This window comes from Narcine bancroftii, chromosome 7 (genome assembly GCF_036971445.1).
Source record: "Narcine bancroftii isolate sNarBan1 chromosome 7, sNarBan1.hap1, whole genome shotgun sequence".
NCBI lineage: Eukaryota > Metazoa > Chordata > Chondrichthyes > Torpediniformes > Narcinidae > Narcine > Narcine bancroftii.
The window spans coordinates 10183778-10202400 of record NC_091475.1 but is presented as its reverse complement, the minus strand read 5'-3'; the positions used below and the strand labels follow the sequence as shown (position 1 = coordinate 10202400).

At 41.2% G+C, this 18623-nt stretch overlaps 1 protein-coding gene across 1 annotated transcript in view; it reads right to left on the bottom strand.

Moving 5' to 3' along the window:
- The window catches only part of LOC138738494 (exosomal polycystin-1-interacting protein-like), a 42023-nt gene extending 34037 nt beyond the window's left edge, over nt 1–7986 (bottom strand). The window contains exon 1 of the mRNA XM_069888788.1: nt 7776–7986. The gene's annotated coding sequence lies outside the window, so the exon portion shown is untranslated. The remainder of the gene's footprint in view (nt 1–7775) is intronic.
- Nucleotides 7987–18623: the final 10637 nt, after the last annotated feature.

Genomic DNA, 18623 nt, shown 5'->3' with positions numbered 1-18623 from the left:
GCTATGTGCACGGATTCAGACCTCCAAAGGAACTGGGCCAATAACAATTTTTCTCAAGCAAAATATTTCAATAGCAATTGGGTCTAGAGCAGTGATTCTCAACCTTCCCTTCCCGCTCACATCCCACTTTAAGCAATCCCTTACTAATCACAGAGCACCGATGGCCTAGGGATTACTTCAAGTGGTCTGTGAGATGAAAGAAAAAGATTGAGACCTATTGATGTACAGTCTCTTTCTTCAAATTTGTTTCCCAGAAAATTGCTCTTTTAGACTCTTTTTCGATTTTACTTCAGATATATTCAGGAGGAAACCTTCTCACTGTGATCAAGATATCGATAACATATCATGACTGGAGAACTTTCCTTCCATTTTGGTATCTTTTAAACAGTTCTTAAATGCGACTGGAAAATTTACAATCTTTTACATTATGCTCACAGATAAAACAGGTCATGTTCTGTCCTGTCAATACACTCAGTCATCAGCGGAATTAATGTTAGGTGTTGTCAAGTGTTTCCCCCTCACTAATATCCCACTTAATGATCCTTGAATGACATTTGGTTCTCGGGCTCACCACAGACACAGTGCAAATAATGAGTTGAATTCTAAATTAACTGCCTCTGATATCAGTGGAGTATTCGAATGAGTGTAGTACCAAGGAACCCCAATAAAATAGAGATGGTGCTGTGATGGATGGTAATGAGGGGAAGAGAGTGGTGTTCCTGTTTCTTAGTAATATATGGATTTACCGCTCATTCTCTCAAGGTTGTAATAGCCGAAGGGTGGTAGTAGGAATGAGCTCCTACTGCTCTTCATTGCGTGGGTCTCAAACAACTTCTGACAACCAAGTTCTTCTGCCCGGCGGAGCTGTTCTCACTGACAGGAGAGAACCAATTGCTCCGGGCAGATGGGGCTCATTAACCACGGATGGTAACTCATCTCGGAGAGGGAAAACACCGATTCCAAACCTCCACTGCCTTGTGGCTATACCTGCTCATGGGAAAAGATTTGGGGGTAAACCCCGACAAAAAATCTGGAGTAGGAGTCCCAAAGGCGGCTGATTGCTGTACCCAGCACCAGCACAGCAACGCCTGCGATATTGCTGGCACCAAGTAGTTCCTTTGGACCTGTCATTAGCATGGAGACCCCTTTCCATATCAACTCTGTCTTGGCTTGCACCCTGGAGAGGCCACTCCAGCTACCAGAGGTCCAGTACCGTGTCCGACAGAGGCCACACACACACACACACTCACTCTCTCTCTCTCTCTCTCTCTCTCTCTCTCTCTCTCTTCTCTCTCTCTCTCTCTCTCTCTATCCCAGACCATTGTTATATATAGTCATAGAGTTTTGCAGGCTAAGTTTTTGACTCAAGCTCCTCCTAATTTCGTGGTTGATTCTGAAATGCACACGTGTGCCAAATGCCTGTGTCACTACTTTCAGAGAACTGTGCATCTGTTCACATAGAGGAAGTGGTGAAAGTTGGAAGAGGACAAAGCCCGATTACTGCATTATTGAAGAATTCTCCAGGATAATGTGAGCACTTCATTGTCCATCACTACCTGGACAATGGCTGCCCAATTGCTTTTCCATCAGATGGTGGCAGAAAAACCCACTTTGATTTGCTCTCCCTTTACTAACTACTGCCTATGCACCTACATGAGAGCATTTTTCACACACTCCATGTGGAGATAAAGCCTTATTTTTGGACTTAATCGTTCATTCTGTGGTATGACACCACTGTCATCCAAATACGATAGACTCAGGACAGAGCTGACAGCTCTGAGCTGAACATCCATGAGCCGTCAGCAACATCCAAATTATATTCCAGCATAATTTAGAATCTCTGGATCCAGTTTATCACCCACTCTGCTATTACAGTCATATCATAGAATCAACCCTAATTCAAAGAGGACTGTAAAAGAATATGGGAACAGCATCAAACATTCCCTAAATATCAACCTGCAAGATCTCGACACTCACCTTTGAGTGTCAGCTAAACTGTGAAGGTTGCTGGCAATAGAGCAATGTGATCTCATATCTAACAGATTAATATATTTTTCTTACAGTGCGGAAGGAAACTATACAGCGATTCAGTCTATGCCAGCTCACAGTGTAATCCCATCAATGCCGCTCACTCATTATTACCTTAAATTATATTAAAACTTGAACAATTGATACAATTCCATGTATGATTCCTCAGATTTAGGATAGATACATAGAAATTGTTTGCCGTGGGTGATGAATTAGGGCAAAAGAGAATAAACTTCGGATGAATCAGGTGAAACCCCGACACCCTAGGTGTAAAGGTAATAGTGATCCAGATCTCCTCTCCAAAAAGGCTTCAGCTATTACTCCGATTGAAACATGCCTGAAATTTTTGTCAGGTAAGTAAATGGAGGGATGTGGAAAATGAATATATGGTTTGAGCTACAACATAATTGTGACTAAACTAAACACGGAAGAGGATTGATGAATGGCCGACTCCTCTTCTGACGTTCCCTCCTTTCTGTGGGATAAATATTTCTCGCACATTTGTGTTTGAAGTGTGGAAACCCAAACATACTTGGGAACACATTAAGAATGTTGAACAGTTTGGTTGCTGGCTGTTTAAAGGGTTTCTGATCCACTTGGTGCAAGTGAGTGGGATTATATGCAGGCAAAAAGCAAAATAAGAAGAGCAGATACAGGAAACCAGAAATAAAAACAAGAAAAAGGTCTTTCAAGGGCTATCAACCTGAACAAAAATTCTTTCTGCACAGATGGTGTCCGACTTGCATTCTCTGTGGTAATTGCAGTCAAAGCTGCTGCCTTTAAGTGGGTATGAGGCCTGTCATGTACTTCATATCACCCCCCCTCCCCACACCTGCCATCCACAGGCTGCTACAGCCAGAGCTGTTGATCCTCTTGTTCCTCCTCCATGACACCAAAAAAGCATCCTCCAAGAGCAGATCAGACATCCAAATCTTCAAAGTGTGTCTCTCTGGACCTGCCTGAAAGCAAACACTCGGCAATAAAGCAGCTGTGAGCAATGAGTAATTTGGCAGTGTTCCTGCTCTTGCCTCCTCTTCTTCCATCAAGTGCTTATTGTGTCTTCACAGACAAGTGTTAAGGAAACCCATGGGTTGAAAGATCATTTGAAATTTCTGTGTTAGTGTGATTTTAATTGAACATATGGTTAAGCAACAGCCTGTCTCTTTGTGGTAATTTCCACTTAAGTGGTCAAGTTCGACAGTTTTATCTTCTTACGTCTGGTTTTAAAACATTGCACACTTGTTTGTTACGATCCTGCTTCTATGTCTCCACAGTATGATACACATATACTTTTCAGCTCATGGGTGAGTTTTCCTTTATCCCATATACTCTTCTGTGCACAGGGAAAAGTGAGGACAAACAAGATTTAGGGTTTTATTGGAGAATGCAGTTCTTTTCGTCATTGTGACTCTGAGGTACTCACCGTTTTAACATCCCCTCCTTATCTCATTCTTGCTGTTCCACCTTGGCTTCCTTATGGTATTCTATGAACCTCAAAACTCATCCTTGGTTTGGTAGTGTTAAAGGTGCCTGGCACATTGTTCAAAGGTCTGTCCTCTGGAATCATAGTTAGGATGAGGATTTCAAAATATGCCACACCTCAATGTTAGAAAAGAAATAAAAACCTGCAAATGAAAAAGCGGAAGAAGACAGTAAGGCAGGCAGCATCAGTGGAAAGAGAAACAGTCAATGTTTCAGGTCTGCAACTCCTCCTCAAAATGGTTCTGAAATGTTGACTGTTTCTAATCCTACAGATATTGCCTTACTTATCGAGTTTTTCCAGCAAATCGTTTTTGTTCCCGATTTTCATCGTCTGCAGTCTTAACTTTGTGAGAACTAGGAGCAAGAGATAAACAGGGTTCAGGGTAGAGTAGTGACGTGTACAGTTAGGGTGACATGGCTAGAAAAGCAGTTAGCACAGTGCTATTACAGTACCAGCAACACAGGGTTGAATCGTAAAAGTAGATGTTCTCTGAGGTATCACATAAACATTTGGTGAAGATGGGAACCTTGGTCGTGCTTTGCGCGCAACGGCTGTTTGAATAAAGTTGTGTGAAACAGCAACGGCGTCGCCTAGGACGAAGTGCTGGTTGATGCCGCTCGCTGTTGGGGTGACTCTCTTAACGTGTCTCCTTATCCCAGCTTAGTAAGGGTCACCTTGGTCAGAGGTTTTATCTTTAAACTTGGGGGAGGATTACTTATCAAAAATGTCATTGTTTATCTTTTGCGCAGTTCTGTGGAGCAGGAGGAACCTGATGGTTAAATATTTTCAAAGAATGTGACTCAAAATAAAGTGCTTTAAGGTTTACATATTATGCAAGTGAAGTTTATTCAGTGTAAATACAGTATAGTTTTGTTTTTGTCTTTTGTTGTTTGAACGGTTTATTTTTAATGCAGGGGTATTAGTGAGGCATTGTAAGAATAAGTCTCAAGCAACTGGAAAATACACATCCGGCATCTACCAGTGCTGGATACAGGGGTTTTACTGTATGTGTTGCTAATAGCACGGCAGAGGGGTCTGCTCAGTAGGTCCGAGGTACTAATGACAGAGGAAAGTTGAGACCTTCTCCTAGAAGGATGATTTGCTGCAGAAATGGTCAGTGCTGATATACAAAATCAGGTTACCAAGCCTTGTCTCTTGGTCATCTGTACTGATGTACCATCGCTTGATATTCCCCCTCACCGACTTCGTACTCTGCTGACATTTTCCTTTCACAACCCTTCTGTTTGGACAGAGTTCACACTCCGGTAAGATTTTCATTTTAAATAGCTTTACTTCTTTTGTCTTTTGTTGAAATTGGATATTTGGAACAAAAAGATCATTTATGGACAATGCACATTGGAATTGAATTATGATTGACATCGTCTGTGTCTCGTATACAATCCAAAAGCATGATTCATGTGCCTGCACTAATCGGTCCATAGATTCAGTTGAACTCCCGGCTATCCACAGGCGAGTTCTGTCATGAGCAGTGTCTAGGCTACGGGTAGTGAAACCCCCATCCCCCCACCTTCTCTCCCCTACCTCCCCCCTCCCCACCCCTGATCTGATCATCTTTTTGGATCTTGGACAAGTGCTCTAAAAGGCCTTTGCAAGTGCTGTAAATTTTCAATGACACTTCAAAGCAATTGAAATAATGGCAATAGAGGCATTACCACCCTTTTTTTCTATTTTTCTTGCACGATTTACTTCTTTTCAAATTATAGCAAATAATTTGTAACGCTGCCACAAAACAAAGAATTTTGTGACATCTCCGTGACAATAAATTCTGATTTTGAAAAAGTGTAAATAATGTTTGCAAGATTTTTTAAAAACTAGTAAGTTTATGAAAAATACATTCATCGATGTAAATTGGTTATGTACATGAATATAAATCACTGATCATTTTCATTGAAGTTGATAACTTGAAGACAAGTATAGAATACGCCAGCACTTTCTGTCATTTTGTGTAGCACCATGCAGAATCGAAGGCAAACTGATCACTGGAGGGTAAATAAACAATTTTCCCCGTCAGAACTGGTGCCTTTTTCAAAACATGTTTGATGCACAGTAAATAACTCTGAGGCTGAGTCACTGATCTACAGGCTTTTATTCACAATGGATAAGGACCTCATCCTTTGCCATGACCCAAGCTTTCTGGGGAAGGTTCAAGGTGTTAGAGCAGTAGTTCTCAACCTTTTTATTTCCATTCACATACCACCTTAAGAATTCCCTATGCCATAAGTGCTCTGTGATTTAGTGAGGGATTGCTTAAGGTGGTATGTGGGTGGAAAGAAAAAGTTTGAAAACCATTGTTTTAATCGACCCTAATTAACTCGCTATGTGCAAGGTTTCATAACTCCAAAGGAAATGGACCAATGACCATTTTTCTCAAGTAAAATATTTCAGTAACAGTTGGGTCTAGAGCAATGATTCTCAACCTTCCCTTCCCACTCACATTCCACCTTAAACAATCCCTTACTAATCACAGAGCAACGATGGCATCGGGATTATTTAAAGTGGTATGTGAAGCAAGGCTGCGTTCTCGCACCAACCCTCTTTTCAATCTTCTTCAGCATGATGCTGAACCAAGCCATGAAAGACCTCAACAATGAAGACGCTGTTTACATCCGGTACCGCACGGATGGCAGTCTCTTCAATCTGAGGCGCCTGCAAGCTCACACCAAGACACAGGAACAACTTGTCCGTGAACTACTCTTTGCAGACGATGCCGCTTTAGTTGCCCATTCAGAGCCAGCTCTTCAGCGCTTGATGTCCTGTTTTGCGGAAACTGCCAAAATGTTTGGCCTGGAAGTCAGCCTGAAGAAAACTGAGGTCCTCCATCAGCCAGCTCCCCACCATGACTACCAGCCTCCCCACATCTCCATCGGGCACACAAAACTCAAAACGGCTGCACCATTTCATCAGATGCAAGGATCGACAACGAGATAGACAACAGACTCACCAAGGCAAATAGAGCCTTTGGAAGACTACACAAAAGAGTCTGGAAAAACAACCAACTGAAAAACCTCACAAAAATAAGCATATACAGAGCCGTTGTCATACCCACACTCCTGTTCGGCTCCGAATCATGGGTCCTCTACCGGCATCACCTACGGCTCCTAGAACGCTTCCACCAGCGTTGTCTCCGCTCCATCCTCAACATTCATTGGAGAGACTTCACCACCAACATCGAAGTACTCGAGATGGCATAGGCCGACAGCATCGAATGCACGCTGTTGAAGATCCAACTGCGCTGGGTAGGTCACGTCTCCAGAATGGAGGACCATCGCCTTCCCAAGAATGTGTTATATGGCGAGCTCTCCACTGGCCATCGTGTCAGAGGTGTACCAAAGAAGAGGTACAAGGACTGCCTAAAGAAATCTCTTGGTGCCTGCCACATTGACTACCGCCAGTGGGCTGATATCGCCTCAAACCGTGCATCTTGGCGCCTCACAGTTCGGCGGGCAGCAACCTCCTTTGAAGAAGACCGCAGAGCCCACCTCACTGACAAAAGACAAAGGAGGAAAAACCCAACACCCAACCCCAACCAACAACTTTTCCCCTGCAACCGCTGCAACCGTGTCTGCCTGTCCCGCATCGGACTTGTCAGCCACAAACGAGCCTGCAGCTGACGTGGACATTTACCCCTCCATAAATCTTCGTCCGCGAAGCCAAGCCAAAGAAAAGAAATGTGAGATGAAAGAAAAAGGTTGAGAACCACTGGGTTAGAGGCTTTATACAAGCTCAAAAGCGGGAGGGGCTACAGGTACAGTCACAGGATGGGGCAAAACCAGATAATCAGGAATACAGCAGTTCACCACATTGATCTGGTGGGAGGATGTTACTCCCTTCATTAGAAATACAAGGCAAAATATGAGAGCTAAATCATATCCAAATAAAGTAATATTTTCAAAGTCTTAGGCAAGGCTGAAATTCAACCCAATAATTTCTGGTGAAAATGAAATGAAATTTGATTTCATCGTGAATGGAACTGTACACTACTTTCAGTAAAAATATTTGTTATGTATAGTACAGTTATAATTTGTTTAATTAAATCCCAGGTGAGTATTTGATAATGGATACTCCAGGGGTTGTGGTTGTTTATTTTCTGGATCTTACTTCAAGCTCTATTTCAGATTCCAAGATCAGTTTTTTGTCATTTACCTACAACATAGAACTTATCAACATGTGCTTGCCATAAAGGCATACCAAGAGGTACCACTAACCTGCTGCCCCTACAAATGAGAAAAATACAAGCAAGTACCTTCAGAGACACTGAGTGTCCAGGGATTCACCTCCTGTGTTCTTGTAACCTCTGAAACTGCATGGACTTCGACCAATTCCAGTGGTGAACCGAAGCTCCTGGTTCTGAACCTTCGAGTTGATCAGGAAGCTACTTACACACAAGGCTCTTTGGGAGTCCTTCTTGACACCTTCCCTTGCCCTACTTCTTCCAGTGACCTTAATTATTCCAGAAACCTATAAAACAGCATATCATCTGTGAGTGAATTCCATTTGGAATTTGTTCACGTTGATTGAAAATCAAGTGCTCTGCTAAATGAACCAACAGAAAGTAGTGTTAACAAAGATGAGATTTTGTGCACTCAACCAGGCCATTTTAAGTGGATTCTACATGTGACATGACATATTGCAAACTAGTTATGTTTGAGGTTGCTTTGCTTTACTAAGCTACCAGATGAACCCATTGCCAATACTCTTGGGATATCGTTTGACTATTTCTTATTATTTGGTGTTTGTTAAAGGATGCTTTGGGCTTTCCACATCATTTCTGCTACTTCAGACCATAACAAAAGCACATGCCACATATAAGAATGGATTATTTTAACCCAGTGGTATCAGTCTGATTATGAAGGCTAAAGTGACATAAAATCAACGGTTGAGAGAAAAATCTAATGCATAAAATATCTTGTCCAACCCACACACACACCAACACAGCAGAAAACTCATCCAATCACTTCACATTTATTAATCACAATATATCTTGTCAATACAGTCTTTACATTAGACAACAAGATGGAATCTGGAGCTGCTTTTAGCTTTCCATGGCTGTCCATGTGGAAATAATTGGAGTCTGTTAAAAATTTTTCCAATAAATTATACCTCCCCTACTTACTGTAGTATCGAGGAATTTATTCCGCTATTTTATGGCTTGGGGCATATCATAATGAATTGTCCTTTTTCACAATTGTAACATTCATATGTAATATTTTTCAGAAGGGATGGGTGGGGTTAAAATTACATTTCCTAGAATAAGAACAGCCTGAAATAATTTGCATTCCTGTCTGCTTGATCAATTTGTCCATGTTGCCAAGAGAGCATGAAAAATACAAAATAACACATGGGGATGTGATAATCCTTCCAATGATACAACATTAGAGTTAGTATTGATATGTTTTCTTCCAACTCCAAACCATTGTGAATATCTCCTGGTGGAAAAGGTTCGAGACACATTAAAAAGGATGCAATAATAGAATCTACAGATAATGGCTCCTTATTTAGTCAGTTCTGTATCTGCAGGCTGATTGGTGCCTTACTATAAACCAGATAGAATGTGAGCAGGGAGGGGAAAGGACAATCTCCCCCTTCAGTAATCTGAAGCAACTTCATATGCATTCTACAGAAGGAGGACTAATTGTCTTTTGCATTCTATTGTACATTTATCTTTGGAGAAATAACATATACTGTAGTGTGTAATGACAAATGTAAAATCCAATGGACATAATCTTATGAGCCATGTTATTCAGCCAACATTTTGCAGTGAAACTAGAGACAGAATTAGACCGTCGAAGTTACCATTAGAATTAAAGATTAAAACTGTGTAAGGTTGTCAGATACAGAGGTCATATTAGTGCAAGGCATTGTTTAGTAATTTATATCAGCCATTATCAATCTTTTTTTTGGCTATGGCCCCCTTAGGTCCCTGCTCAAAGTTTATGGGCCCCCTTCCCTGTGAAACAGTCAAGTTTTGGTTTCTTCCGTACTTCTCTCCTAACGACGACATAAAAAACATTTTAAAAAATTTATGTTGCGTGAGGTGAAAAGTAAACAAGGCTTTTAATTAAATGTGGTATGCCCTCCCACCCACCCCCAAGGTGGGGGGGGGGGGCTGTAGAACCCCTGTTGAGAATGGTTGCTTTATATCATACAATCATTGCCAGTTTATTGTAGCATTTTATCATACTTTTATTTGTTTTATTTCATTTCCAGCATTTGTTTGGTTATAATAAACTTATGAAGGAGTTTTCTGTTGTGCTCCTCTATTACACCTGACCAGTTTCTCATCTTGTTGTGTTCAGGCTGAAATTGGAGATTAGGGTCAAGGAAAACTGTCTAGATTATGTATGGAGAAAATGACAGGATAAATTCATGCTATGTAAATTTAATAATGCATCTGAGTGATAAGATACAATTGCTCTCTTGCAATCAATGCACCAATTTTCCTTAAAATCAAGAACATCAATATCAGTTTCATGGAGAACAATGATATTTATAATACCCCATTATCTGAAATGTAATGACACATATATTGAAAGATTAACTATTGAGATACAGGATTAGCTGCAAACACCTGGAATTCAGGTTCAGTGAATGGGGACAGAGCTCCAGTCATCGGGAAGGTCCATCAGCCTATGGTTGACGGGATAACTTGGGCAAGAGAGAATCATGGCCTGTGGTGGAGGGAGGGGGTGAGGTTGTTGGGTTCAGTGTTTGGAGCATCGTGACATTGGGCAGTGGGGAAGGATAGGATCATTGAGTGTTTGGAGATATGGTTGATGCCTTAATGGGTTGAAGAGGCTGTCGGGTAGAACATAAGAACTGGCTCCAATTATGCGGCACTTTATCCTGGGATAAATTTACAGCATGGTAGAAGCTGATTCCAGCTATTTAAACACATGCACCCAATTGACCTTAAACTCCTGGTATATTTTGAACAGTGGGAGGAAACTGAAGCACCCAGAGGAAATCCATGCAGACATGGGGAGAACGTCCAAACTCCTTGTAAACTGTGCTGGATTCAAACCTACATTGCTGGCTCTGTAATACACTAACTGTGCCACCGAGGTGTCTTTTTAATCACACAGAGTACTGAAAAAAGCAAGTATTATTTTAATTTAAACATTTTGAATGGTGGGAGGAAACCAGAGCCTCTGGGGGAAACCCATGGAGACATGGGGAGAATGTACAAACTCCTTACAAACAAGTGCGGGATTCAAACTCTGGTCCTGATCGCTGGCGCTGTAAAGACGTTGCACTAACCACTATGCCAACCATGCCGGCCTATAAAATTTCTAGAACAGTGTTTCACAATAGTTTTTATTCCCCTCATGTATCAACTTAAGTAATCCCTTACTAACCACAGAGCACCTATGGCATAATTACTTAAGGTGGCATGTGAATGGGAAAAAAAAGTTGAGAAGCACTGCTCTAGAATATTTTCCACCTCAAATGTTCCACAGTAAGTTGCCACTGAATAATTCTATTGAAGAAATACACTCAAAATATTTGTCTTGGCCTTAGCTGAAAATTAATTTCGATAAGAAAGATTTAAACATTCATTGGAATAGGGGAAGAACCTGTTTGCTGAATTTGCCATGAAAAAATCTCAGTTGAAAAGAACTTTATTCTCAAAGGTCATCTCATCTAGAGTATGAAACTTTGAAAGGTTTATTTTCAAATAGAATATATGGTTCATTTTTTTTTTTTTGCTTCATATGAAGCAACATGGAAACTCCCTAGTACAGCTGATTTCTCCAATGGCAGGATATGGCAGGAAAACATTTCTTTCAACTCTACAGCTGTGACAGCTGTGGAAGGGATCACTTTTATTATTTGGAACACCGGTTTTTTCAAAATGGCAAGTTGCAATTGTATTTTGAAAGAATAGACCTTTAACTGTTACTATTCTGGAGTTTAGTAAAAACACACTGAAATACTGGAGGAAGTTAGCTGGCCAACGTTTCAGTCCTGAGCCCTTCTTTAAGGAATAGGGAAAGAATAAGCAAAACAGAATCTCAGAATAGAGACAGGGCTGGCTAGGGGGCAGAGTCCAGACCAACAAAAGGTATTAATTGGATATGATAAGGGGAACAATGAGAATTGATTTTGGCTGTGGAAAGGAGACAGAGGGAAAAGGAAGAGGGACAGAGCTGGGGAAAATCTGAGGGAAGGTGTGGGGAAGGGCGAGGGGGTTAACGAAAGCCAGAGAAGTTGATGTTAATGCCATGTGGTTGGAGGGTGTCCAGATGGAAGATGAGGTGTTGTTCTTCTTTATGAGAAAAAATGCAAGTTCTTCACCTCAAAATATTTATCTTGAAATAACCATATCTTTCATTTTACATTCTCTTGCATAAACTTGTTATTTCAAACATTTTAATCTTTTTTTCCAGGTCTCCTTCTACTTTTACCATTCTGTGAAAGAATAACTTTGAAAATATTTACTTCTTTCTTATCCATCTACTTCTGCTTCAATATATTGCTTTGTTGAGTACCGCTGCAATAGCGTGGATCTCCCAGTGGCATCCTATTTCAATTTCCCATCCCATTCCCTTGCTGACATGACTGTCCTTGGCCTCATGCATTGCCAGACTGAGACCACCTGAAAATTGGAGGAACAATCCCTCATCTCACCCTCCAACCGATGGCATTAACATCGACTTCTCCAGTTTCCACTCCCCCCCCCCCACCATCTTCTTCCCCCATCTCCTTTCCTCTATTTCTGTCTGTCTGTCTCTCTCTTCCCCTTTCATTCTGTCTTATTTTTCACAGAACCAAAATCAATTCTCACCTTTCCTCATCATGTCCAATTAATACCTTTTGGCTGTTAATTTGGACTCCTTCTTTCCTTTTCCCCCTTAATATCTAGCCTTTAATTAAGATTTTTGTATGTGCCTTGAAGAAGGGCTCAGGCCTGATACATCGGCAATATATCTTTCCCTTCTATGGAGTCTGCAAGACTGGCTGAGTTCCTGCAGCATTTCTGTGTTTTTACTGCAGTCTCAGTGTCTGCAGACTTTATTGTTTTACTGCATTTATATGGAGCCTTACCTAACCTCTGGATGTTCAAATGTTTTACAGCCAATCATATGCTTTTGATATATGACAGTCAATTCACATTCAGCATGCTTTCATGAAATAATGACCCGGGTTTAATTTAAGTAGCATAGCACAGTTGCCTCATTCGGCCAAAATATCATGGTGCACATTCAGATCAATTTGACTGAATTTCATTTAAATTGTTTACATCTCAGGTAACCGAATAACACAGACTGCTTTTCACAGTTATACAGAAGTTTTCATGACCTGCTGAGTTTCTCCAGCATTTTGCATTCCTGACAAAGGACTCTGGGCAGAAATGTTGGTTACCCTTTACTTCCTATGGATGTTGCGTGACCTGCTGAATTTCTCCCACACTTTTGTGTATTGCTTTTGACCCCAGCAACTGTAGATTTTCTCATTTAACAATGTATTGATTTTTTAATCCAGTGCAAGAACCACTGAGCATGCTATTCAATTGAAATGTCTATGGGGAACGATGTTTATTCGATGAAACTATCCACAGAATCAAACATAAGAACACTCTTTATAAAGTTGGTTTCCTAAAACATCTCTTACTGTTTTGAAATACATAAGAAGCTTTTACATTAATGGTGCAGTGTGGAACTCTATGGGAACAGATTAGTTACTTGTTCCATAAGTTGAAGCCAAAAGTGAGGCATGGATGAGGTTGGCTCATTTGCCTCACTATGTATCTACTTTATGCTAAATAAAATAGGAAATACCTGGAACCAAATTTGAGGAACAAAAAATGAAGGAACTTTCACTTCCAAGACTAATGAATTATTTTCAAATAGTGGTCCCTGAGGGTTTGTGGCCCAATAATACAGCAATAGAGGTGAAAAATCAAAGATAGAAAGTGACCCATTAGGCCCACTGACAGCAACCTATCCAGGTTCTCTAACCCTGCAACTCTTTTCCCTTTCAGCACTTTCTCAAAGCCAGTATCAGGACCCAAACTTGCTCCAGAGTGGCGAGGCTCTCTCGATAGGTTACACTGAATTGGACATTGAATGTGCCGTAAGTTCCCAAAAATGCTGCATCAAATCTCACCACTTTGTAAACTCCCCTAACTTCAAAGACTGCTCCCTTTCTCATTTTCCAATCGTTTATCTCAACAACGTTGAGAAGAAGTTCGACAGAAGGGTTCAACATCACGACAGGCCTAGACAGTGAACAAAAAAAATCACTTGAGGGAAGAGTTAAAAGCCAGAAGATGCAGGTTTAAGATGATTGGCCAAACAAAGAGGGTGCAGAGAAGATTTATAAGGAGGCTGCCTGGATTGCAGAGCATGCTTTACGAAGAGAGGTTGAGAATTTGTCATCTAAGATGTACATGGTGGAAACAGAATTGATTGTGGTTCAAGGAAGGAATTGGATAAGTTCTTGAAGAAGAAAAGAATGATGAGACCACTGGATACTGTCTATTAATGGCACTGGGGGATTATTCTCACAAAAAGAATGATGAGACCACTGGATACTGCCTGCTAATGGCACTGGGGGATTATTCTCACAAAAAGAATGATGAGACCACTGGATACTGCCTGCTAATGGCACTGGGGGATTATTCTCACAAAAAGAATGATGAGACCACTGGATACTGCCTGCTAATGGCACTGGGGGATTATTCTCACAAAAAGAATGATGAGACCACTGGATTCTGCCTGCTAATGGCACTGGGGGATTATTCTTACAAAAAAGAATGATGAGACCATTGGATACTGCCTGCTAATGGCACTGGGGGATTATTCTCACAAAAAGAATGACAGGCACAATGGTCCAAATCGTCTGCGCTGTTAAATGAACTGATTCCATTCTATTTGCACCTACAACAGAAAAATACACGGCTCTGCCCAGTCCAATTCCTGGGATCATACTGCAGCCTCCTGCATTGTTTCAGTTCTAGCCAGGCAACGTTAGACTGGATATCCAGCCGTAGACACCAGGCTGGGAAGACAGAGTCCAAATTAATTAGCCACTCACAACATCATCCTAATCGCTGTGTCTTCAAAGACTGTCGCCTACAATGTTGTGTGGAATAACCTAACTAGCTCTATTTTGGCTTGTTTCAATGCAATGAGCCAAATGGTCCACTGTGGTGTGTATGAATGACTATAATGCAACAATAACATTTTGTCCAACCACAAGTGACTGCCTTCAAAGTAGATGTTCCCTAGATCAGTTCTGCTTTAGCATTCTCCCATAAACTGATGAAAGTTTGAAAACAGGAAATTTGGTCTGGTTGAACACACTGTAAATTCCTCTCCTACATTTGATGAGAAACTGACAGATGCAGGTTAACTGCCAATTGACCAAAATAACTACTCACACTACCCTTCCGAGACTCTCATATTCATGAAACAATATTTATTTGTCCAAATGAATGTGTTTGCCTTGCATATGTATTTGTCTGTATGCACGTTATGTCTGGTTGTGTGTCTGTGTGTTTTGCACTGAGGATCAGAGAATGCTGTTTCGTTGGGTTGTACTTGTGAAATCAGATGACAATAAACTTGACTTGACTATTACATGATATGTTTGGCGTAGCCATTAAGAGGGGTGGACTTGCAGTGGACATTAATCGTGTAAAATGATTAAAAATGAAAAGTTGCAGAGGACACACTTTTGGATCAAAGGTAGAATCGCTGAATGTTTGTTCAGATTTAATTTTCTTAAAGCTAATTCAGCTTGTGAGTAGATGGTGTTAAATGCCATTTAACATAAGAGCATCACATTCGTTTTGAGAATAAAATATCAGTTCGTAACAATACGGTTTTCCGAAGGAGTTCCCCACTGTTGGCGATCAAACAGCCTGATCAATGGCCCAGAGTTGATGGTGAACATTGAAATCCTCTATCCAGACCATGTTCTGTGTCCTTGCAAAACCACAGAACATTACAGCACAGAAATGGCCCTTTCAGCTCTTCTAGTCTATGCTGAATCATTTTTTTTGCCTAGTCCCACTCATCTGCACCCAGTCTACTGTCCTTCATACCTCTCCCATCCATGTACCAAATTCAAATTCTTATATATTAAAATTGAGCCCACATTCACTACTTCAGCTGGCAGCTTGTTCCACACTCCCACCACTCTCTAAGTGAAGAAGTTCCCACCCTCAAACACACAGGCTTAATACCGTAAGATTGAGTGGAATCTGTTGAGAATTCCCAAGACCACTCATTCCCATCTCTCTACCACAATGCTAAAAATTTTGCTCGATAGACCTGGGAGAATCTGTGAGGACAATTTTGTCAGGCTGTTTCTTGACTACTCTGTGGGACAGCTGCCTCACTACAGCCTCAGAATTTTGTGAGGAGTGCCTTGATGCTGGACTGAATGAGCCAGTTCTGACTGAGCTGGTTAACCAATAATTATGAAAAAAAAACAGATGCCTCGATTAAGAGGTAAAACACAAAAGTCTGCAGACACCATGGTTGAAGTAAAAACATGATGCTGAAGAAACTCAGCAGGTCAAACAGTGTCCTTCATGTAGCAAAGACAAAGATCATCACCAATGTTTCGTGCTTGAGCCCTTCATCAAGATATCATCAAGGCAGTTTTAAAGAAAAATAAAATCAACCCTTGACAAAAATGTAATCATAAAATATTTTCACTACAAAAAAAGAGCATGTGATGCTTGAAATTATGTTTAAAAGTGAACATTGCAAAATAAAAGCTGTAATGGAAGATTTAAACCATGTTTTTTACTTTTGCAGCCTTTTGCTTCTGCAAGGCTGAGAACCTGCTTGTTTTTAGAATCAGCAGACATAAGCTAAATTCCACCGAGGGGCCAGAGATGCAGTTATCTGACGAAAGGACATCTGTGTACCAAGAACATTTAATCTTCCTGCTTGTTTTGGTCACAGACTGTTAGAGACCTAACCTTGACACAAATGGAAAGCATTCACAGATCTAATGGAGAAATTGCAAAAATCATTTATACCGGTTTGGCATAAAAATAAACCAAAAAAGATGACTCAACCGTGGATAACAAGGGAAATTAGAGACAGCATTAGGTCCAAAGAGAGAGCATATCAATTGGCCAAAAAAAGTACCACAACCGAAGACTGGGAGCAGTTCAAGATGCACCAAAGGAGGACAAAGGGATTAATCAAGAGAGCAAAAATAAATTACGAAAGTAAGCTTGCGGCAAATATAAAAACTGACTGCAAAAGCTTTTATAGATATGTCAAGAGGAAAAGATTGGTGAAATCCAGAGTAGGTCCTTTGCAGTCAGAATCAGGGGAATATATAATGGGGAATAAGGAAATGGCAGACCAATTAAATTCTTACTTTAGTTCTGTTTTCACAAGAGAGGGTACAAATAACCTCCCAAGGATGTTGGGAAACAGAGACTAATGCAAGGGAGGAACTGAAAGAAATCAGTATCTCTAAGGACATGGTCTTGGGGAAATTAATGGGATTGAAGGCAGATAAATCCCAAGGGCCTGATAATCTACATCCTAGGGTACTTAAGGAAGTGGCCATTCAGATAGCAGATGCTTTAAGAATTATTTTCCGGAACTCGATAGACTCAGGATCAGTACCCATGGATTGGAGGGTAGCTAATGTTACCCCACTATTTAAAAAGGGGGGAATTATCGACCGGTGAGCTTTACATCAGTAGTGGGCAAAATGATGGAATCCATTATTAAGGATGTAATAGCGGAGCATATGACTAGCAGAGAAGGGATCGGACAGAGTCAACATGGATTTACAGAAGGTAAATCGTGCTTGACAAATCTATTGGAATTCTTTGAGATGGTGACAGGTAAAATAGATGGGGGAGAGCCAGTGGATGTGGTGTACCTGGACTTCCAAAAGGCCATCGATAAGGTCCCGCATAAATGACTGGCTTCCAAAATCAAGGCTCATGGGATTGGGGGAAAAGTATTGATGTGGATTGAGAACTGGCTGGCAGGTAGAAGACAGAGAGTTGGGATAAATGGCTTGTTTTCTGAGTGGCAGGCGGTGACCAGTGGGGTGCCACTGGGATATGTACTGGGACCCCAGCTGTTCACAATTTACATTAATGATCTGGATGAGGGGATTGGATGTAATATCTCCAAATTTGCAGTTGACACTAAGCTAGGAGGGGTTGTGTGCACGGAAGAGGGGGTCAGGAAGCTCCAGTGTGATTTGGATAATTGAGGGACTGGGCAGATACATGGCAAATGCACTACAATGTGGATAAATGTAAGGTTATCCACTTTGGTCATACAAATCGGAGGGCAGATTACTATTTGAATGGCAATAGATTAAGAGATGGGGAAGTGCAGAGAGACCTAGGGGTACTTGTACACCAGTCTCTGAAGGTGAGCATGCAGGTACAGCAGGCGGTTAAAAAGGCAAATGGCCTTCATATCAAGAGGGTTTGAGTCTAGGAACAAGGATACCTTACTGCAGCTGTACAGGGCCTTGGTGAGACCCCACCTGGAGTATTGTGTGCAGTTTTGGTCACCTTATCTAAGGAAGGATGTTCTTGCAATGGAGGGAGTGCAGAGGCGATTCACCAGGCTGATCCCTGGAATGGCAGGTATGACTTATGAGGAAAGATTGCGCAAATTGGGATTGTACTCGCTGGAGTTTAGAAGATTGAGAGGGGATCTCATAGAGACCTATAAAATTCTGGCAGGACTGGACAGAGTGGATGCAGATGGGATGTTTCCAATGGTGGGAAAATCCAGAACCCGGGGCCATGGTTTGAGGATAATAGGCAAACCATTTAGGACCGAGATGAGGAGGAATTTCTTGACCCAGAGGGTGGTGAATCTGTGGAATTCATTGCCACAGAGGGCAGTAGAGGCAGGTTCATTAAATATATTTAAGAGGGAATTAGATCTATTTCTTCAATATAAGGGTATTAAAGGTTACGGAGAGAAGGCGGGGACGGGGTACTGAACTTTAAGATCAGCCATGATCTCATTGAATGGCGGAGCAGGCTCGAAGGGTCGAATGACCTACTCCTGCTCCTATCTTCTATGTTTCTAAAATAAACCATTGTATTCAAAGTGATAAGCTGAAAATTATGTTATTC